Below are 23,774 nucleotides of genomic sequence, written 5' to 3'. Positions count from 1 at the left end.
CCCTGAAGTATTATAGTCAGTTTTTCTGGGTAGGTGATTCTTGGTTTTAGTCCTAATTCCTTTGAGTTCTGGAATATCCTATTCCATGCCCTTCGATCCCTTAATGTAGAGGCTGCTAGATCTTGTGTTATCCTGATTGTATTTCCACGATACTTGAATTGTTTCTTTCTAGCTGCTTGCAATATTTTCTCCTTGACCTGGGAACTCTGGAGTTTGGCCACAATGTTCCTAGGAGTTTCTCTTTTTGGATCTCTTTCAGGCGGTGTTCTGTGGATTCCTTGAATATTTATTTTGCCCTCTGGTTCTAGAATCTCAGGGCAGTTTTCCTTGATAATTTCATGAAAGATGATGTCTAGGCTCTTCTTTTGATCATGGCTTTCAGGTAGTCCCATAATTTTTAAATTGTCTCTCCTGGATCTATTTTCCAGGTCAGTTGTTTTTCCAATGAGATATTTCACATTATCTTCCATTTTTCCATTCTTCTCTCTTTGTTCTGTGATTTCTTGCTTTCTCATAAAGTCCTTAGCCTCCATCTGTGCCATTCTAATTTTGAAAGAACTATTTTCTTCAGTGAGCTTTTGAATCTCCTTTTCCATTTGGCTAATTCTGCTTTTGAAAGCATTCTTCTCCTCATTGGCTTTTTGAACCAGTTTTGCCAATTGAGTTAGGCTAGTTTTCAAGGTGTTATTTTCTTCAACCTTTTTTTGGGTCTCCTTTAGCAGGGAGCTGATCTGCTGTTCATGCTTTGACTTCATGTCTCTCATTTCTCTTCCCAGCTTTTCCTCTATCTCTCTAACTTGATTTTCAAAATTCTTTTTGAGTTCTTCCATGGCCTGAGCCCATTGGGTGGGCTGGGACACAGAAGCCTTGATTTCTGTGTCTTTGCCTGATGGTAAGCATTGTTCTTCTTCATCAGAAAGGAAGGGAGGAAATGCCTGTTCACCAAGAAAGTAACCTTCTATAGTCTTATTTCTTTTTCCTTTTCTGGGCATTTTCCCAGGCAGTGACTTGACCTCTGAGTATTCTCCTCACACCCACCTCACCTCCTGATCCTCCCAGCCAGCGTCTGGGGTCTGAGATTCAAATGCTGCTTCCAACCTTGGGGCTTTTGGCGGGGGCAGGGCTGCTATTCAGTGTGAGATTAAGTTCAGGTGCTCAGGTTGGGGGCAGGGCCGCCTCTCAGGCTCAGTTCCCTCAGGGGGTTTATGCACAGACCTTCCACAATGGATCCAGGCTCCTGCCCTCTTGGGGAGCTCTGGTCTGCAGCCGCGTCTCAGCTTCTACCTCCCGGGGGGGCCTGAGTTATGGGGGTACTCCACTCCCCTCTCGACCCGCCAAAGAGGCTCTCTCACCAACCCCCATCTCCTGTGGGTGGAGGGACTTGTGTGGCTGCTGGAGATCCCATCCCTGAAGCCTGCTCGGATCTGCTTTTCTTGGTGCTGCGGCCACGGCAGGTCTGGGCTGGGCTCCGCGTCTGCAGCGCAATGCACCTTTTGCGAGAGGTTTGCAGGTCCCTCTGTGGGTGGAGGGACCCGCATGGCCCCTGGAGATCCCGTCCCTCAAGCCCGCTCGGATCTTTTCCTCTCGGTGCTGCGACTGCGGCAGGGCTGCACTCAGCTCCCAGTCCCAGCACCCAGTCTGCAGCGTGAAGGACCCCCCCACGAGAGGTTTGTAGGTCTCTCTGGAATAGAAATCTCCCTCGCTCCAATGTTCCGTGGCCTCTGGGTGCAGAATTCGCCATGAGTTACTTCTCTGTAGCCGTTCTATGGGTTGTGGGTTTGGAGCTATGTGTATGTGCGTCTTTCTACTCTGCCATCTTGGCTCCACCCCCCTTCATTCTTTTTTCTTCCTACCTTTCCAATATACTCCTTATACTATATTCTGCACACACAGAACTCTATCTTCTTACTTCATGATTTTGCAATGGCTATCCTTCCATGCACTCTCTCCCCACCCTCCCTGGTTTCCTTCAAGGCTCAGTCAAGTGACAACTTTTACATAAATCCTAAGATGCTCTTTTAGACATGTAAAATATTTTGAATTCCCACAAGAAAATAGTGTTCCAATGCATTTCAACAAACATGCTTACACTATGCAAAGCAAGGATAACAGCAAAGCAGTCCTTGCCCTCAACCTTTGATTCTCCTGTGGGAATAAGACAAGCATTCAGATAAACAAATACAAGGTAATTTAGTGAGAATGAACTCATACTTGTGGATAGGAGTGTAATGCTAATGAGAGTTAAAGATCTTCCCCCCCTATTGATGGACCTGTCCATTAAGGGAAGCTTGATTAGGGGAGGCCCACATCTTTTGTTAATTTTCAAATGAGGCACTGGTTCTCAAGGACTGTGATGCCTTCTGGCTCTGAAAAGTGTATATATACTCTGAGATGAGGTTTTACTTTGGGGTGTACTCATTGGAAGTGTTTATTTGGCCTGGGAAGCCTCTAAAGAGCCCCCAGACTTTGAAAACCCAGATGTTGGTACTTCTCTCCCTGGTAACTATGTACATGTGTGGTTGGATCTGTCTGTTGATCTGTGGTGTATGTATTGCTTATAGTCAGACAGTTGGAAGCCCTGTCTGTTGGTCTCTCTGAAGTTCAAGGTGCTGACTTTTTCCTCTGAACTAAGTGAATGATATATGTGCTTGATTAAAGTGATTACTGACCCCTCAAAAGTTGCTTTCCTTTTAGAAAAGCAGATAAATGAACCTGTATAGCAGGCCCTCCTGTGCATGGCAGGGTCCTTGTTGTTTCAAGGGAATCCAGGAAAACTTCCTAGAGCCAGAGTATATGGTATTTTCATGGCTCTTTTATGTCAGACAGCTTACCCCATTGATCTCTCTCTTTTCTCTTCTCACAGAATATTCATTTTTCATCCCAATTTTTAAGGTAATCATCCCATCATATTCAAATCACACGTATGCCCTCTATCTATGTATATCCCTTCAAACTGCTCTAATAATGAGGAAGTTTTTAGGAGTTACAAGTATCATTTTTCCACATAGGAATGTAAATAGTTTAATTATTGAGTCCCTTATGTTTTTTCTTTCCTCTTTACCTTTTTATGCTTCTTTTACATCCTGTATTTGAAAGTCAAATTTTCTCTTGAGCTCTAATCTTTTCATTAGGAATACTTGAAAGTCCTCAGTTTCATTGAATGTCCATTTTTTCACCTGAAGGATCATACTAAGTTTTGATGGGTAGATGATTCTTGGTTGTAATCCTAGGTCTTTTGCCCTCTGGAATATCATATTCTGAGCCCTCTGATCCTTTAACATAGAACTTGATAACTTCTGTGCTATACTGACTGTGGTTCCATATTTTAATTATTTCTTTTTGATCTCTTGTAATATTTTCTCCTTGACTTGGGAGCTCTGTAACTTGGCAGTGACATTCCTGGGAGTTTTCATTTTGGCATCTCTTTGAAGAGGTGATCGATACATTTTATCAATTTATATTTTTCCCCTCTGGTTATAGAATATCAGGGTGATTTTCCTTGACAATTTCTTGAAAGATGATGTCTAGGCTTTTCTTTTTTAATTATGAATTTCAGGTAGTCCAACAATTCTTAAATTATCTCTCCTAGATCTATTTTCCAAGTTGGTTGTTTCCTCCAATGAGATATTTCATATTTTCTTCTAATTTTTGATTCTTTTTATTTTGTTTCATTGTTTCTTAATGACTCACAAAGTCATTTTCTTCCACTTGCACAATTCTAACTTTTAAGGAATTACTTTCTCCAGCAAACTTTTTTACCTCCATCTGGCCAATTCTACTTTTCAAGGTATTCTCTTCATTTGGATTTTTTTGTGCCTCTTTTACCATTTGGCCTATTCTGTGTTTTAAGGTATTGTTTAAGCAATTGAATCTTTTTTTCATGATTTTCTTTCATCACTCTCATTTCTCTTCCCAATTTTTCCTCTACCTCTCTTACTTGAATTTTAAAATCCTTTTTCACCTCTTCTTTGCCTTGGGGCCAATTCTTGTTTTTCTTTGAGGCTTTGGATAGAGAAGTTTTGACTTCATTGTCCTCTTCTGAGTTTGTGTTTTGATTTTCCTTTTCACCATAATAACTTTCTATATTCAGGATTATTCCTGCTGTTTGCTCATTTGCCATCCTATTTCTTGACTTTTAACTCTATGTTAAGGTGGGGCTCTGCTTTCAGAGTGGTGGGGAACCATCCCAAGCTTCAGTTTTTTGTGAAGCTGTTTTCCAAGATAATTCTGGGAACCTGTAAGTTTTTGGTTCTTCCAAGGTGGTATTATCTAGGGAGAGGTGTGTTAACTACTTTTCCGTACTGTATACTTGTCTGTGAGCAACCACAAACACTCTTTTCCACCCTGGAACTGTGACCAAAGTCCTTACTCTATTGTGGCCACAAACTCTGGTGTGCTAATGCTCCTCCTCACCCTGGGACTGAGGTCTGGAACTGAGACCCAGATTCAAGTATGGGCAATGGAACAGTCATGCCTCTAGTGCTGGCAAAGGGACCTCTGTAATCACCTTCTGTCTGGTTATGCAACCCACTTACTATCTCCCATCTGAGAGATCCAGAATCTCCACTGATTCAGTTGCCCCCAAGGCCTGCCCCTTGTTTGCTAGGGTTGGGTCTGCCCTGGAACATTCTGCACTTGGCTGGGCTTTACTCTCACCTTATGAAGCAGACCTTTCCTATCAAACTTCTAAGTTTTCTTGGACTGGAAAATTGTTTCACTCCACACTTTTTTGGGGTTCTACCTCTCTAGAATTTATTTGGAGACATTATTTAAAGATATTTGGGAGGGGTTGAGAGAAAACTGAAACAAATCCTTGCCTTTTCTCTGACATCTTGGCTCCAACCCATGCACTACGCTTTTGAGAGCAATAATGTCTGTGAGACTGACTGAATCTGATACACATATACACATGCACAGACATAAAATTTGTATATATTAACATTCTGCATTGTCTTTATGTTCCCTAAAATAAATCATTTTTTTTTTTACTTGCCACATCACAAGTGCAACAAGCTTGAAGTTTGCTAAATTATTCAGAGATATTTTATATGGGTGTGCCTCATCTTATATTAGTACAGTTAATTTTTTTGACATACTTATTTAGGATAATATGAAATGCCATATCTTCTGTAAGGATATCTATTTGGACTCTAGCATCAACTGAGATGGTAATGAAAACCTAAGAAGAATTTGTATTATCCTTTTTATCTGACTTCATGCAAATCATATAACACTTCTTGGCCTTGGTTTCCCAATGAGGATATTAGATTAAATGGCCTTCAAGGCTCCTTCCAGCTCTAAATCAAATATTTTAGGTTTCAATTAGCATAAATAATGTGAAGGTCACTGAGGAATTATTTCAGGGATTATATTTATCAAAAATATCTTGGAAAAATAGAAAGACAAATAGTTTCAAAGCCAGGAAGATATGTATTCAAATCTTTCTTCTGTTTTATCCTGTCTGTGCCCAAGGAAAAAGACATTTTACTTTTACCCAGGAATTTCTGTAAAACTATTTATGTTGCAGGTTTTTTGGGGGTACAGGGATTTATTTTTTTTATCAAGAGTTTTATATACCTCAATAAATTTAGAAATTGTTCAATATATGCATTTATATCAAGGCATCTTGTATTATCTTCACATAATGCATGAGAGATTTTGTAAAAGAGCTTTGAAGGCTGTGGTTTGCTCCACCATAAAAAATGTTTAGTTTTGTTCATTAATACATAAATAATAAATACAGAAGCATCTGGTGTTTTTTTGCACCATTGAGTCCTTTGTCTGAGTGTAAATATACGATTTGGAGAAAATCATTTGTGAAAGCTCCCTTCTCTCATTTGCATCAAGAATATCATGACAGACATTTTGATGTGCCTCATGAAGATTTTTCAAAGAGGATAAATTAACTATAAAGGGACATAATCTCCTGGCTCCTGAGCTTCTGCCCTAAGAGTGCTGCCATGGAAAAGTGGTCAAATAGATTCTCTTGTAAAGAGAATCAGACTTCCTGATCTTTTGGAATTTCACTTAGAGACTTTTGGTAAGATGATTACTGAAGAGATTCCATCATACAACACCATGTAGGAAGCAAATGAAGCTTGGGACCAACTGACTGTGTCATACCCCTGGATGTCAGCTCCCTACCTCCTTATCCTTTGTCCTCTAGGACTCTGGTGGGCTGGAGAATCAGTACAGGGATAATGTGAAAAGTGAGGTGCTTGCTACCTAACCCACTTGTTTTTACTTTGTTAAGGAGGATAAGACAACGTGAAGGACAGAGAGCGGACCCTCCTGGCTACCAGGCAAAATTAACCAACCAAACAAACAAAAACCCCAAAGAAGTGTTTACTGATACTGTCATATATCCTATGTCTATATGCCTGACTATCAAGGAAATTTTATAAAGGAAAGGAAAAACCTTTATATAGGAAAGGAAAACTCTAGCAACTACATACAATCTTGTTTTGGTCATTAATGCACAGAGAGATAGGGATTTTGGGGAAAAGATGTTTATTCTTTTAAGGAGAGAGGAGAAACTATACCTGTTTCAGCATGAACCTCACAGATGGGGAATGAATATAAATCCCATTTGGTTTTTCCATTGGGAGAGAGTATTCTATAATCGTATTTCCCAGGTCAGGAGTTAATAAGTTTTTGTATATTTTTTTTTGTACTTTTTTGGACTCTTGGCAATCTGGTGAAACCTATGGACCCCTTCTAAGAATTATGTATTTAATGCAAAAAAAGCCACACAGATTTATAAAGGAAAATAATTATATTGAAATACAATAAAGAAATACACACACACACACATCCTTTTCTGAGCAAATATGAGTTTTTCAGAAATAACAGAGCATATAAATATATACCATGATTTTTTTATCCCCTAATTCTTTTTTTTTCTTTTTTAATGTTTAACAATCACTGCCATACAATTGAGATTTTATCCCCCCCCACCTACCCCCCACTACCCCCCTCCCTCCCCACGACTGCATACAATTCAGTATAGATTCTACATATACTTTCCTATTGAGTATATTTTCACTATAGTCATGCTAGGTAGTCAGACTAAAATAAATGAAAGAAATCGTATAACAAATCAGAACATGATACACAAACACATACACATACATAAACATGATCTGCTACATTTTGTGAGTGACTTCCATATTTCTTTCTCTGAGTGTGGAAGGCATTTTGCCTTGAGAATCACCTTTGGGATTTTTTTTTTTTTTTATAAGAAGTTTTTGCGTTATTACAAAATTCCAAGTCTACCAGAAAAAACTCTCACACACTGTGGTCGTTGCTGTGCACAAAGTTCTCCTGGTTCTGCTCCTTTCACTCAGCATCAGGTCATATAAGTCCTTCCAGGCCTCTCTGAAGTCTTCTTGTTCATCATTTCTTATGGCACAATAGTACTCCATTACATTCATATACCATAATTTATTCAGCCATTCCCCAATTGATGGACATCCCCTTGACTTCCAGTTTTTGGCAACTACATAGAGTGCTACTATAAATATTTTTGTACATGTGGGACCCTTTCCCATTTTTATGATCTCTTGGGGATATAGTCCTAGTAGCGATATTGCTGGGTCAAAGGGTATGCACATTTTTGTAGCCCTTTGGGCATAGTTCCAAATTGCTCTTCAGAATGGTTGGATGCGCTCGCAGCTCCACCAACAATGAATTAGTGTTCCAACTCTCCCACATCCTCTCCAGCATTTATCATTTTCTTGTTCTGTCATGTTTGCCAATCTTATAGGTGTGATGTGGTACCTCAGAGTTGTTTTGATTTGCATCTCTCTAACCAATAGTGATTTAGAGCATTTTTTCATATGATTATAGATAGCTTTAATTTCTTCCTCTGAAAATTGCCTGTTCATATCCTTTGACCATTTATCAATTGGGGAATGACTTGTATGATTATACATTTAGGTCAATTCTCTATATATTCTAGAAATGAGGCCTTTATCCCCGAGCTTAGCTGTAAAAATTCTTTCCCAATTTACTACATCCCTCCGGATTTTGGTTGCATTGGGTTTGGTTGTGCAAAAACTTCTCAGTTTAATGTAATCAAAGTTATCCATTTTGCATTTCATAATGCTTTCTATCTCTCCTTTAGTAAAGAATTCTTCCCTTCTCCATAGATCTGATAAATACACTATTCCTTGCTTCTCCAGTTTATTCATGGTATCAATCTTTACACCTAAATCATGTACCCATTTGGACTTTATTCTTGTGTACGGTGTCAGGTATGGGTCTATGCCTAATTTCTGCCACACTGTTATCCAGTTTTCCCAGCAATTTTTGTCAAACAATGAGTTCTTATCCCAGAAGCTGGGGTCCTTGGGTTTATCAAACAGAAGGTTGCTATATTCCTTGCCTACTGCATCTTGAGTGCCAAGTCTATTCCACTTGTCTACCTCTCTGTTTCTTAGCCAATACCAAGTGGTTTTGATAATTGCTGCTTTATAGTAGAGTTTGAGGTCTGGTAGCGCTAAGCCACCTTCCCAAGCATTTCTTTTCATTAGTCCCTTTGATATTCTGGACCTTTTGATTTTCCAAATGAAATTTGATATTATTTTATCCAGCTCTAGAAAGTAATTGTCTGATAGTTTACTTGGTATGGCACTAAATAAGTATATTAATTTAGGTAGAATTGTCATTTTTATTATATTAGCACGGCCTACCCATGAGCAACTAATGTTTTTCCACTTACTTAAATCTGACTTTATTTGTGCAAAAAGTGTCTTGTAATTGTGTTCATATAATCCCTGGGTTTGTTTTGGCAGGTAGACTCCTAAGTATTTTATACTGTCTACCCTAGCTTTAAATGGGATTTCTCTTTCTATCTCTTGCTGTTGGACTTTGTTGCTAATATATAGGAACGCAGAAGATTTGTGTGGGTTTATTTTGTAACCTGCAACTTTGCCAAAGTTGTTTATTAATTCTAGTAATTTTTTACTTGAATCTCTGGGATTCTCTAGGTAAATCATCATATCATCTGCAAAGAGTGATAACTTAGTTTCTTCTTTGGCTATTCTTATTCCTTGAATATCTTTATCTTGTCTAATTGCTACAGCTAACATTTCTAGTACCATATTGAATAATAGTGGTGATAATGGACAACCTTGTTTCACCCCTGATCTTTTTGGGAATGCATCTAACTTATCCCCATTGCATATAATGCTTGCTGAAGGTTTTAGATAGATACTGCTTATTATTTTATGGAAAGTTCCCTTTATTCCTACGTTCTCCAGTGTTTTTAGTAGGAATGGGTGTTGTGTTTTGTCAAAAGCTTTTTCTGCATCTATTGAGATAATCATGTGGTTTTTGTTAGCTTTGTTGTTGATGTGATCGATAATGCTAATAGTTTTCCTAATATTGAACCAGCCCTGTAGTCCTGGTATGAATCCTACCTGATCATAATGTATTAATCTCGTGATAAGATGCTGTATTCGTTTTGCTAAAATCTTATTTAAAATTTTTGCATCTATATTCATTAGGGAAATTGGTCTATAATTTTCTTTCTCTGTTTTGTCTCTTCCTGGTTTGGGTATCAAAACTATATTTGTATCATAGAAAGAATTTGGGAGGACTCCTTCTTCCCCAATTTTCAAAAATAGTGTATGTAGTATTGGAATTAACTGTTCTTTAAATGTTTGATAGAATTCACTTGTGAATCCATCTGGCCCTGGAGATTTTTTCCTAGGGAGTTCATTGATGGCTTGTTCAATTTCTTTTTCTGAGATGGGGTTGTTTAAGTATTCAACTTCCTCTTCTGTTAATCTGGGCAATTTGTATTTTTTAAAATATTCATCCATCTCATTTAGATTATCGAATTTGTGGGCATAAAGTTGGGCAAAGTAGTTTCTAATTATTGTTTTAATTTCCTCCTCATTGGAGGTGAGTTCACCCCTTTCATTTTTAATATTAGTAATTTGATTTTCTTCTTTCCTTTTTTTAATCAGATTGAACAAAGGTTTATCAATTTTATTAGTTTTTTCATAAAACCAACTATTGGTTTTATTTATTAATTCAATAGTTTTCTTATTTCAGTTTTATTAATCTCTCCTTTGGTTTTCAGTATTTCTAATTTGGTATTTACTTGGGGATTTTCAATTTGTTCTTTTTCTAGCTTTTTCAACTGCAAGCCTAAGTCATTGATCTCCTCTTTCTCTATTTTATTTATGTAAGCATTCAAAGATATAAAACTTCCCCTAATAACTGCTTTTGCAGTATCCCATAAGTTTTGGTATGTTGTCTCACTATTGTCATTCTCTTGAATGAAATTGTTGATTGTTTCTATGATTTCTTCTTTAACCCAACCCTTTTTTAGAATTAGATTATTTAGTTTCCAATTGATTTTTGGTTTCTCTTTCCATGGCCTTTTATTACATGTAATTTTTAATGCATTATGATCTGAAAAGGATGCATTGATTATCTCTACCTTTCTGCACTGGATTGTGAGATTTTTATGTCCTAGTACATGGTCAATTTTTGTAAATGTTCCATGTACCTCTGAGAAAAAAGTATATTCCTTTCTATTCCCATTTAATTTTCTCCAAAGATCTATCATATCTATCTTATCCAGAGTTTTATTTACCTCCTTAACATCTTTCTTGTTTATTTTGAGGTTGGATTTATCGAGTTCAGAGAGGGGGAGGTTGAGGTCCCCCACTAGTATAGTTTTGCTACCAATTTCTTCCTTCAACTCTCCCAACTTCTCCTCTAAGAATCTGGATGCTATACCACTTGGAGCATACATGTTTAGTAATGATATTGATTCATTGTCTATGGTGCCTTTTAGCAGGATATAGTTTCCATCCTTATCCCTTTTGATTAGATCTATTTCTGCTCTTGCTTTGTCTGAGATTAGGATTGCTACTCCTGCCTTTCTTACATGAGCTGAAGCACAATATATTCTGCTCCATCCTTTGACCTTTATCCTATGTGTATCCCCTCCTTTCAAATGTGTTTCTTGTAAGCAGCATATTGTTGGATTATGGCATTTAATCCATTCTGCTATCCGTCTCCGTTTTATGGGAGAGCTCATCCGATTCACATTCACAGTTATGATTACAATCTGTGTATTTCCCTCCAACCTCTTTCCTACCATTTGTGCTTTTAGCTCTCCCGTCTCCCTTCCCCTCCTCAATAGTATTCACTTTTCTCCCCCTCCTCCTGCAGCCTTCCCCTCCTTCTTTTAGCCCCCCTCCCTTTTACTCCCCTTTACTCTTATTGCTTCTTTCCTCCCTTTTAGCCACCCTCCCCTTTCTTCCCCCTTCCCCTCCTAGTACCTATAGAGCTAGTTAGGATTATTTACTTAAGATTATTGTTCCCTCCTTTGAACAAATCAGATGAGAGTACCTCTCAAACAATGCTCATCTCCCTCCCCTCCTTCCCTCTACTATAGTTTTGTACTTCTTCCTGTGATATAATTTGCCATTTTCTGCTTCCCCCTTTTCACACCTCCTATTACAATCCCTTCTCATACTTAAATCATATTTTTGACATGACATCATTTACTTTATGCCCGTTCCCGCTACATATATCCCTTTTATCATAATAGCTGCACAGTTCTCAAGATTAACAGGTATCATCTTCCCTTATAGGGAGGTAAACAGTTTGCCCTAATTAAGCAGCAAGTTTTTGTTTTTGTTTTCTCCCCTCTGTTTACCTTTTTATGATTCTCTGGAGACCTGCATTTGAAGATCAAATTGTCTATTGAGTTCTGGTGTTTTGGTCAGGAAGCTCTGGAAATCCCTTATTTCGTTGAATGACTTTCTCCTTGCCTGAAATGTTATGCTGAACTTTGCTGGGTAGTTGATCCTTGGTTGAAGTCCCAACTCCTTTGCCTTATGGAATATTGGGTTCCAGTTCTTTCGATCTTTTAATGTAGAAGCTGCAAGGTCCTGTGTGATCCTGACTGCATGTCCTTGATATTTGAATTGTTTCTTTCTGGCTGCTTGCAGTATTTTCTCCTTCACTTGATAGCTCTGGAATTTGGCAACGATATTTCTTGGGGTTTTGAGTTTGGGATCCCTTTTGGGAGGGGAACGGTGAATTCTTTCGATGACTATTTTGCCCTCTGAGTCTAGTACTTCTGGGCAGTTTTCCTTGATGATTTCCTGGAAGATATTGTCCAGACTCTTTTCTTCATCATGGGTTTCTGGCAGGCCAATAATTCTTAAATTTTCTCTCCTGGATCTATTTTCCAGGTCAGTTGTTTTTCCAATTAAATATTTTACATTTTCTTCTATCTTTTCATTCTTTAGATTTTGTTTGACTGATTCTTGTTGCCTCATTGAGTCATTAGTTTCTACTTGCCCAATTCTAATCTTCATCGTATTGTTTTCTTCAGTTAGCTTTTGCATCTCCTTTTCCATCTGACCAATTTTTCCCTTTAAGGAGCTATTTTCTCCATTTAGTTTTTGTACTTCTTTTTCCATTCGACCAATTTTCCCAATTAGGTTTTGGGTTTCCTTTTCCGTTTGATTAACTCTTCCTTTTAGGGAATTATTTTCTCCAGTTAATTTTTGAACTTCCTTTTCCATTTGTTCAATTTTCTTTTTCAGAGTGATGTTCTCATCAGTGAATTCTTTTTTTATAATTTTAAAATCATTGGCCACTTTTTCTTTTATATCCTTCTTCAGATGTTCCAGGTAATCTAGTTGTGCTTGCGAGAAATTCATAGTCCCATCTGAGGTTTCAGATGGAAGTACAGTCTCAGCTCTGACCTCTTTGGTGTTTGTGTTTTGGTCCTTATCCCCATAGAAAGATTCTATGGTTTTTTCACTTTTCGTCTGCTTTTTCCGATTCATGATGTTGGCTGAGTGTTGTAGCTTCTGGTTCTTTCAGTCAGAAGGTACAGATCTTTAAGTTGAGCTGATGTAGGCTAAAAGGAGGCTTTTTTTTTTTTTTGTTTCCCAGATCAACCCTGGGGTCAGCTTGTAAGGTGTGTGGGAGGGGTGGTCTGGTCTCAGGAGATCTCCTCAGCTGACCTGAGGCAAAGGCAAGGTCAGGGGATGGTGATCCCAGCTTCCCTTTTGTCTTCCCTTTTCCCCTGAAGGGCTGGGGCACGCCTAGAAGCTAATGTGTGTTCCCGCCCTTCCTGGGGCTTGTCTCCCGGCTCTGAGGCTTGCCTGGGTCTCAGTGCGAATTTTCTCTGCCCTGGGTCATCTGTCCTTCCAGATCGCCTCTGCCACAGTAGGAAGAATCCCCCTTTGCTATTTTTCTAGCCTCTGGTGTTATGAGACTATTTGCCCCCTTCTGCTGTTCCCGCTGATCCAGGATTTATCTGGGGGAGAATTTTATGGTTCTTTCACGGTCGTCAGTGGGGAGGAGAGAGCATTTACTGATCACTCAGCCATCCTAGCTCCCGGAAGTTCAAGTAGGTGACTTACCGAAGTTTAGTCTTCAGGCTGAAGGTTTCAAGGGCTGCTGCGCTGATATTTGGTGCTCAGTGGCTCTCACCGGCTCGGTTTGGCTTGTCTCCTGCTCCGCTGGTTTCGCCCGCCACTCTCGGGCTTCTCAGGTCCCTTCCGCCCTGCTCCGCTGACCGCGCTGCGTTGTGCGCTGGGGGCTTACCCCCGTGGAACAGATCCTTCCCATGGACCTTCCAGTCCAACCTGGGCTCCGAATCTGTCAAAGTCTGTCACCCACTGGATTCCACACCTCCAAAGTCTGGTCAGATTCTCCTTTCAGAGATATCCAGAGGAGTTTGAGCGGGAGCTTAGGTGAGTCGTTGCTTTCACTCCACCATCTTGGCTCCGCCCCCTATCCCCTAATTCTTGAGAAAATTGAGAGCCTGGGCAGGAAAATTTTCTCGTGCAGTGATGTGTTAACTTGGTACTGACTGGGGAACTCCATTTCTCTATTACATCTCAATACCTATTACCTCACGACTCATACAGAAAAAGCCAAGTGGTATGGTGGTTATAAATTTGAACCTGGAATCAGGAAGACCTTTGTTCAAATCCAATCTTAGATATTTACTGGCTGTGTGACACTGGCAAGTCATTTAACTTCTGTTTACCTGAATTCCCTCATTTGTTAAATGGGGTTAATAGTAGTACCTACATCATGAAGTTGTGGTGAGGATAAAAAAGTGATATATTATTTGTAATGCACTTTACAAACCTCAAAGTGATTTATAAACACTAGCTATTATTATTATCACAAAGATTTCATAGGACAACTATAATAGGTAAAAGGTTATTAATGTTCTGTCATTCCCTTCTTTTCAGTAATAGTATCTCCCATGACCTTTATCCTTCTGATATCTTCTCCCTAAGACATCTTGACATAAACCCTCAATGTTTACAAGGTTGTATATCCTCCAGAAAGTGCTTTTTTTGTTTATACTTGGCTTTTGTTCAGTCACTTTCCCTCACTGTCTCCTTAAATGGCATTTCAATGTTGGGATAATAGCTATACAATGATTTCATTCCTATTGAAGCCTGTTTTAGAGATAATGGCAATCAGCTACATATTCTGTCTTTTAGCTATACAGTCTGTTTGGTTTTAAATTGTTTTGTTCTACTTTTGTTAATGAGTAGCTTTGGATGATTTATCTCACTTACATTTTGTGCCTTCTCCATTTGTTTTTTTTTTTTTTTTGCTCTTTATGAGGTGATAGAGCTTGATTTTTATTGTGTCACTGTTAAATTTCTTCTATTACTAACAGACTTGAGAGTTTTCACAATCACAAATCATAATTCAGGCTTTCAATGTCTTAACTAGCCCTCATAATTCTGTCTTTGGGCTCTTTTCCTAAACTAGGCTTTTATCCAAATCATCGATAAACATGTTTAGCAGAACAGGGTCAAGGATAGTACCCTTTATTGTTCCTCCAGAGATCTTTCTCCATGTTTTCATCCATCCATTAACAAATACTCATTAGGTCTGGTTGTTCAGCTTCTTTGAAATCCATTTGACCACCTGATCAATCTAGTCAACATTTTTTACATCTCCTCAACAAAGATGTCCATGAAAACCTTTGTCAAATGCCTTATGGAAATCCAGGTATAATATACTCACAGAATTTCAACGATCTCACATTATAGTCTAAGATTCCTCAATTTTAGTCCTCTTTGGTTCAAAGTCATGAAAAATATCAGGAAATTAAAACATGTTTAAAATACCATGTTAGCATTAAAGGCATTTAAAAATACCCTAACTAGTAGAATTTGAAATGAGCATATTACCTGAATAGGTGAACTCAAAACAAGAAACAAATGTCTTATATTTATTCCCTAAACATAAAAGAACTCCCTGGGAACCTTGCCTGGCAAAAGCCCCCTGGAGAAAAGGTCCTACTGTTGATTCCCAGAAGTGCATATTTGAGAACCATTAACACGGGTTTGCTGGTTCATCTCAATTGCCCTGAGAGTATGCAAGGATAAAGGTGATCACTAAGGTAGCCAGAGCTCAAAACACCGAGGCCCTTAAAGATTGTAGTCAACACCTTCAGTTTCTAAAAGAAAATTAGTTACCCAAACTGAATATAAACCATTACTATCAGTCACACCTAAGGCAGAACAATGGGGGCTTTACTTCAGTTTGCCAAAATGTGGTGAAAACTCAAAACACATGCAGTCCTTAAACAACATGGAAACAGCTTAACTTAGCAGTATCTGTTAATCAATCAACAAGCATTCCTTAAGTGCTTACTATCTAGACACTGTGTTGAAGTTCTGGGGATATGTTAGTGAATGAAGTAACTGCTCTCAAGGTCCTTATGTTACAAAAGGAGAGAAAACAAATTTCAATTCCATTCGGTTCAGTCATGGCTGACTCTGCATGACCCCATTTGGGATTTTCTGGGCAGAGATACTGGAGTAGTTTATCATTTCCTTCTCCAGCTCATTTTACAGATGAAGAAATGGCAGCAAACAGAGTTAAGTGACTTGCCCAAGGTTGCACAGCTAGTAAGTGTCTGAGGTCAGATTTGAACTCACAAGGAGAAGTCTTCCCTACGCCTGGCCTAGCACTCTGTCCATGTGCCAGAAATTCAAACAAATACAAGGTAGTCAAGGAGCAATGTGTGTGGGGGGGAGAAGGGCATGGGGAGATGATTAGAAAAGACTTAATGGGGAAAATGACACTCAAACTGAATCTTTTTTTTTAATTAAATTTATTTATTTAACTTTTAACATTCATTTTCACAAAATTTTGGGTTACAAATTTTTACCCCTTTTATCCCCTCCCCACCCCCAAACACCAAGCATTCTAATTGCCCCTATGACCAATCTGCTCTCTTCTATCACCCCTCTCTGCCTTTGTCTCCATCTTCTCTTTTGCCTTGCAGGGCCAGATAGCTTTCTATACCCCTTTACCTGTATTTCTTATTTCCTAGTGGCAAGAACATTACTCGACAGTTGATCCTAACACTTTGAGTTCCAACTTCTTTACCTCCCTCCCTCTCCACCCCTTCCCTTTGGAAGGCAAGCAATTCAATATAGGCCAAATCTGTGTAGTTTTGCAAATGACTTCCATAATAGTTGTGTTGTATAGGACTAACTATATTTCCCTCCATCCTACCCTGTCCCCCATTACTTCTATTCTCTTTTGATCCTATCCCTCCCCACGAGTGTCGACCTCGAATTGCACCCTCCTCCCCATGCCTTCCCTTCTATCATCCCCCCCACCCTGCTTGTCCCCTTATCCCCCACTTTCCTGTATTGTGAGATAGGTTTTCCTACCAAAATGAGTGTGCATTTTATTCTTTCCTTTAGTGGAATGTGATGAGAGTAGACTTCATGTTTTTCTCTCACCTCCCCTCTTTATCCCTCCACTAATGAGTCTTTTGCTTGCCTCTTTTATGAGAGACAATTTGCCCCATTCCATTTCTCCGTTTCTCCTCCCAATATATTTCTCTCTCACTGCTTGATTTCATTTTTTTTAAGATATGATCCCATCCTCTTCAATTCACTCTGTGCACTCTGTCTCTATGTATGTGTGCGTGTGTGCATGTGTGTGTGTGTAATCCTACCCAGTACCCAGATACTGAAATGTTTCAAGAGTTACAAATATTGTCTTTCCATGTAGGAATGTAAACAGTTCAACTTTAGTAAGTCCCTTATGACTTCTCTTTGCTGTTCATCTTTTCATGGTTCTCTTCATTCTTGTGTTTGAAAGTCAAATTTTCTTTTCAGCTCTGGTCTTTTCATCAAGAATACTTGAAAATCCTCTATTTCATTGAAAGACCAATTTTTCCCTGAAGTATTATAGTCAGTTTTTCTGGGTAGGTGATTCTTGGTTTTAGTCCTAATTCCTTTGAGTTCTGGAATATCCTATTCCATGCCCTTCGATCCCTTAATGTAGAGGCTGCTAGATCTTGTGTTATCCTGATTGTATTTCCATGATACTTGAATTGTTTCTTTCTAGCTGCTTGCAATATTTTCTCCTTGACCTGGGAACTCTGGAATTTGGCCACAATGTTCCTAGGAGTTTCTCTTTTTGGATCTCTTTCAGGCGGTGTTCTGTGGATTCCTTGAATATTTATTTTGCCCTCTGGTTCTAGAATCTCAGGGCAGTTTTCCTTGATAATTTCATGAAAGATGATGTCTAGGCTCTTCTTTTGATCATGGCTTTCAGGTAGTCCCATAATTTTTAAATTGTCTCTCCTGGATCTATTTTCCAGGTCAGTTGTTTTTCCAATGAGATATTTCACATTATCTTCCATTTTTCCATTCTTCTCTCTTTGTTCTGTGATTTCTTGCTTTCTCATAAAGTCCTTAGCCTCCATCTGTGCCATTCTAGTTTTGAAAGAACTATTTTCTTCAGTGAGCTTTTGAATCTCCTTTTCCATTTGGCTAATTCTGCTTTTGAAAGCATTCTTCTCCTCATTGGCTTTTTGAACCAGTTTTGCCAATTGAGTTAGGCTAGTTTTCAAGGTGTTATTTTCTTCAACCTTTTTTTGGGTCTCCTTTAGCAGGGAGCTGATCTGCTGTTCATGCTTTGACTTCATGTCTCTCATTTCTCTTCCCAGCTTTTCCTCCACCTCTCTAACTTGATTTTCAAAATTCTTTTTGAGTTCTTCCATGGCCTGAGCCCATTGGGTGGGCTGGGACACAGAAGCCTTGATTTCTGTGTCTTTGCCTGATGGTAAGCATTGTTCTTCCTCATCAGAAAGGAAGGGAGGAAATGCCTGTTCACCAAGAAAGTAACCTTCTATAGTCTTATTTCTTTTTCCTTTTCTGGGCATTTTCCCAGGCAGTGACTTGACCTCTGAGTATTCTCCTCACACCCACCTCACCTCCTGAACCTCCCAGCCAGCGTCTGGGGTCTGAGATTCAAATGCTGCTTCCAACCTTGGGGCTTTTGGCGGGGGCAGGGCTGCTCTTCATTGTGAGATTAAGTTCAGGTGCTCAGGTTGGGGGCAGGGCCGCCTCTCAGGCTCAGTTCCCTCAGGGGGTTTATGCACAGACCTTCCACAATGGATCCAGGCTCCTGCCCCCTTGGGGAGCCCAGGTCTGCAGGTTCCTCTCATCTTCTACCTCCCCAGGGGGGGGCCTGAATTATGTGGGCACCCCATTCCCCTCTCAACCCACCAAAGAGACTCTCTCACCGACCCCTGTTACCTGTGGGTGGAGGGACTTGTGCGGCCGCTGGAGATCCTGTCCCTGAAGCCTGCTCGGATCTTTTCCTCTCGGTGCCACAACTGCGGCAAGGCTGCACTCAGTTCCCAGTCCCGGCGCCCAGTCCGCAGGGCGAAGGACCCCCCACGAGAGGTTTGCAGGTCTGTCCGGAACAGAAATCTCCCTCGCTCCAATGTTCTGTGGCCTCTGGGTGCAGAATTCGCCATGAGTTACTTCCCTGTAGCCGTTCTATGGGTTGTGGGTTCGGAGCTATCTGTATGTGCGTCTTTCTACTCCGCCATCTTGGCTCCGCCCCCTCAAACTGAGTCTTTAAAGGAAAGGGGAATGCTGTGCAGTGAAGGTGAAGACAGAGTACATTCCAGGTATTGAAGATGGGAAAGGCAAAGGGATGAATAGGAGATAGATGATTTAAAAAGAATTATAAAAAAAAGAAAACCAAAACAGCTAAAAAGCCAATTGAGCTAGGACATTGGATGTGGGAAATGGGCTCTTATAAAATGAAACTGAAGATTTTGGTTCAAACCATCTTCAAAAGCTAAGGAAATGAGTTTATATTTTATCCTAGTGGAAAAGGTGACCACTGGAGATGACTGAGTAGGGTGGGATCTCCAGTTAAGGGAATTCTCCTTGGTAGCTTTGTGGAGGATGGAATGGAATGAGAAGAGAATTAAGTCAGGGAAACCAGTTTAAAGGCAACTGAAACCACCTAGATCAGAAGTCAAAAGGATCTAAATAAAGGTAGTGCCTATGTGACTGTAGAAAGAGATGGTGTGGAGGCAGAAATGATATCTGGTAACTGATTTGATATGTGGGATAAGGAGAGTAAGGAGTTAAGGATGAAGTTGATGTTACAAACCAGGGAAACTGGAAGAATTGTAGTACCTTTGACAGAAATTGGAAAATTTGGGAGAGTGATTAATTTGGAAAGAAAGATAATAATTTTATTTTGAAAATGTTGAGTCTGAGCTGTTTGTGAGACATCCAGTATGAATATATAATGGTGAGGCAGGTCTGAAATGGAGGGAAGAGATTGAGACTGAATTTATAGACCCATCTATCTATTGCATGGATAACGAGCTCATAGGAGCTGATGAGGTCAACAAGAGAGGGAAAGAGAAAGAGAGAGAGACAGAGAGACAGAGAGATAGAGACAGAAACAGAAACAGAGAGACAGAGACAGAAAGAGAGACAGAGAGAGACAGAGAGAGAAGAGAACCCAGAATAGAGTCTTGGGAAAGACCCATAGTAAAAGAATGTCAACTGGATGATGAGTAAGCAAAGAATCCTAATGCGGTTAGACTGATTGGAAGAAAATTAGAAGGGCAGGCTGTGAAAATCCAGACAGAAGAAATTATTCAGGCATAAGAATACAGTCAGTAATGTCAAATTCTACAAAGAGGTCAAGAACGATAAGGCCTAAGGAAAGATCTAGATATGACACTCAAGAAATTGTTGATAACTTTGAGAATGCATTTTCAGTTGGCTGATGGTCAGAAGCCAAATTGCAAAGGTTTAAGGCACAAGTGAGAGGAAAAGTTAGAGATTATGTGGTTATGTAGAGCTTTTTTTGAGAATTTTTTTTTAATTTAAAAGGATAGCTTCAGGCAATGGTAGGTTCTAGGGCAAGTTTTTTTTTTTTTTTTTTTAGGACATAAGAGATTGGCATATTTGAAGGCAGTAGGGAAAAAACCAATAGAAGACTAGGAGTACGTGTGAATGAGGGAACAATCTGCTAGAAGACATGGAAGTAGATATAAAGAAGGGCGTATAGAGAGGGTTTGGACTTGACAAGCAGGACTGGGAAAAAGAGTAAAGAATAGAAAATGGGTGGTGGAGCCAAGATGGCAGAGTAGAAGCATGGACCTGCTCAAACCCTCCCCCCAAAGAGTTTAAAATACCTGTAAAAAATGACTCTAAACAAATTCTAGAGCAGCAGAAGTCACAAAATGGTGGAGTGAAACAGATTTACAGCCCAAGACTAGCTGGAAGGCTGACAGGAATGGTCTATTTTAACAGGCTTGGAGTGGAACACAGTACAGTATGGACGCTTCCTGCACAGACTGAATAGGAACAGGCCTCAGGGCACCAGAAGCTGCAGCAGTTTCTAGATTTCTCAACCCACAAGTGCCAAAGACAGCTTCAAAGGTAAGTGAGAAAGCTGTTTCACCTGGGTGAGAGGGGAGAGTGGTCTAGCCTCAGGGTGGTGGCAGCCACTGACACAGTGACCACTTCAGGAGCTCTCAGCCTATAGATGGTGGGGGGAATCAAGTGGCTGGTCTGGATCAAGTTCTGGATGGTGGTCCTGGATGGTGGTCCTGGGGAGAGGAGGAGCACTGCCATGGTGGAGCTGGTGGCAGCTGTGGAGAAGGAATCCTATTCACAGTTCCAAGGCAAAAAAGAGTGCTTGTGGCTGCTCACACACCAGAGTGCAGGACACTTTGGAGGAACTGAAAATGTATAGGTTCCCTAGAGATATTTCAGAAAACAGTTGCACTAAACCTCAAAGGACAAAGGACTCAAAAGTCAAAGTAATTGGCTGGGGAAATGGCCAAAAAGGGGAAAAATAAGACTATAGAAGGTTACTTTCTTGGTGAAAAGCTATTTTCCTCCATCCTTTAGGGTGAGAAAGATCAAAGCATACAATCAGAGGAAGACAGCCATGTCAAGGCTCCTTCATCCAAAGCCTCCAAAAGAAATAGGAAATGGTCTCAGGCTAAGGAAGAGCTCAAAAAGGATTTTGAAAATCAAATAAGAGAAGGAGAGGAAATATTGGGGAGAAAAATAAGAGTGATGCAAGAAAAATCACAAAAAAATGATTCAACAGTTTGCTAAAGAAGATCCCCAAAAATGCTGAAGAAAATAACACCTTTAATTAAAAATAGCCTAACCCAAATGGCAAAAGAGGTCCAAAAAGCCAATGAGGAGCAGAATGCCTTAAAAATCAGAATAGACCAAATGGAAAAGGAGGTTCAAAAGCTCACGGAAGAAAACAGTTCTTTAAAAATTGTAATGGAGCAGTTGGAAGCTAATGACTTCATGAGAAATCAAGAAATTATAATACAAAACTTAACGATTTAAAAAAAATAGAAGACAATGTGCAATATCTCACTGGAAAAGTTATTGACCTGAAAAACAGATCCAGGATAATTTAAAAATTATTGGTCTACCTGAAAACCATGATCAAAAATTAGCCTTGATAACATCTTCCAAGATATTATCAAGGAAAACTACCCTGATATTCTAAAACTAGAGGATAAAATAGAAATGGAAAAAATTCACCAATCATCTCCTAAAAAGACCCCTAAAGGAAAACTCCTAGGAATATTGTAGTGAAATTCCAGAGTTCTCAGTTCAAGGAGAAAATATTGCAAGCAGTCAGAAAGGAACAGTTCAAGTATTGTGGAAATACAATCAGAATAACACAGGATTTGGCAGCTTCTATATTAAGGGATTGGAGGTTTTGGAATATGACTTTCCAGAGGTCAAAGAAGCTAAGATTAAAATGAAGATCACCTAATTAGTAAAACTGAGTATAATACTTCAGGGAAAGAATTGAAATTTCAATGAAATAGAGGACTTCCAAGCATTCTTGTTGAAAAGATCAGAGCTGAATAGAAAATTTGACTTTCAGAAACAAAAATCAAGAGAAACATGAAAAGGTAAACAGGAAAGATAAATCATAAGGGACTTACTACATAAGGAACTACTTACATTCCTACATGGAGAGATGATATTTGTAACTCATGAGACCTTTTTCAGTATATACACACATACATGTGTGGATATATGTATGTGTATGCATACATATATATGTGTAATGTATGCATACATGTATATTCGTATGTGTGTATGTATATCTGCACATGTATATGTGTAGGTGTGTATATATATATACATATTATGTATAATAGGTATATGTGTGTATATATATGTGTGTATATATATATATGTGTGTATACACACACACACATACATATATATATATATATATATATATACATATATATATACAGAGAGAGAAAAGGGGGGAGAAGTCACAGCGTGAGCTGAATATGAAGGGAGAATACCTAAAAAATAAAATTTACTGTGGAGAGGAATGTACTAGGAGAAAGAGAAAGGGAAAGGTAGAATGCCACAAATAATCTCACATAAAAGAGGCAAGAAAGAGCTTTTACAATAGAGGGGAAGAGAGGGGAGATGAAAGGGAATAAGTGAACTTTACTCTCATGGGATTTGGCTTAAGTAGGGAATAACACACATCCAACATCAACAACACCAACACCAACAACAATTCAACATCAATTAGATATGGAAATCTATTTTACCCTGCAGGAAGGCAAGGTGAAGGGAATAGGAGAGGGAAGATAATAGAAGGGACAGAAAATTGGAGAAAGGGATAATCAGAAGCAAACACTATTGTGGGGAACAGGTCAAGGGAGAGAACAAAATAAATGTAGGGCAGGACAGGACAGAAGAAAATGTGGTTAGTCTTTCACACCATGACTGTTATGGAAGTGTTCTGCATGGCTACACATGTATGACCTATATCAAATTGCTTGCTTTCTCAATGAGGGTAGGTGGAGAGGGAGGAAGGGAAATAATGTGGAACTCAAAGCTTTAAAAATGAATGTTAAAAATTGCTTTTGCATGCAACTGGGAAATAAGATGTACAGCCAATGGGGTCTAGAAATCTATTTTGCCCTACAGGCAAATAGAGGGGAGGGCAATGGGAGAAGGCAGGGTGATAGAATAAGGACACACTGAAGAAAGAAGTGGAAAGGGTGCACACTTTTCTGGAGTGGGGCATGGGGAGAGATTGGGAGAAATTTGGAATTTAAATTTGGAATGAATATTGAAAACTGAAAAAATAAATTATGTAATTTTCAAAAAGAATAGAAAATAATTTTGAGAGCTTTTGAGATAAAGAAAAGGGGAGGAGAGAAATGTCATGGAAAATCATCTGCATTTTCTCAGTAAAAATAAGTCCTTACCTAGAGGAAGTAAGTGGGAAAGAAGTACAGAAAGATGGAGAACTTCTGTGAGGAACAAGATAGGATCAATCCAGGAGAAATAAAGGTATTGCCTTGGTGCAAGGGTCTAGCTGAAAATGGATGAAATAAATTTTTATCTATTTCATCATCATAGTAGTGACTTTTTTCCACCTCC

At 39.2% G+C, this 23,774-nt stretch overlaps 1 long non-coding RNA gene across 2 annotated transcripts in view; it reads left to right on the top strand.

The window, feature by feature from the left end:
* Window positions 1-22,339, top strand: part of LOC140533464 (uncharacterized) — a 32,464-nt gene extending 10,125 nt beyond the window's left edge. The window contains exons 1-3 of one of the 2 annotated variants that reach the window (XR_011976930.1): window positions 13,545-13,742; window positions 20,625-20,753; window positions 21,228-22,339. This is a non-coding gene — a long non-coding RNA (uncharacterized lncRNA). Of the gene's footprint in view, window positions 1-13,544; window positions 13,743-20,624; window positions 20,754-21,227 lie in introns of those variants that run through there. The other variant, XR_011976929.1, reaches the window with a different exon arrangement.
* The last annotated feature ends 1,435 nt before the right edge of the window (window positions 22,340-23,774 follow it).

The sequence above is a fragment of the Notamacropus eugenii genome, chromosome 3 (assembly GCF_028372415.1).
Source record: "Notamacropus eugenii isolate mMacEug1 chromosome 3, mMacEug1.pri_v2, whole genome shotgun sequence".
In the NCBI taxonomy this organism is placed as follows: Eukaryota; Metazoa; Chordata; class Mammalia; order Diprotodontia; family Macropodidae; genus Notamacropus; species Notamacropus eugenii.
The sequence above is the reverse complement of the archived record's forward strand: the minus strand, read 5'-3'. Positions and strand labels throughout refer to the sequence as shown.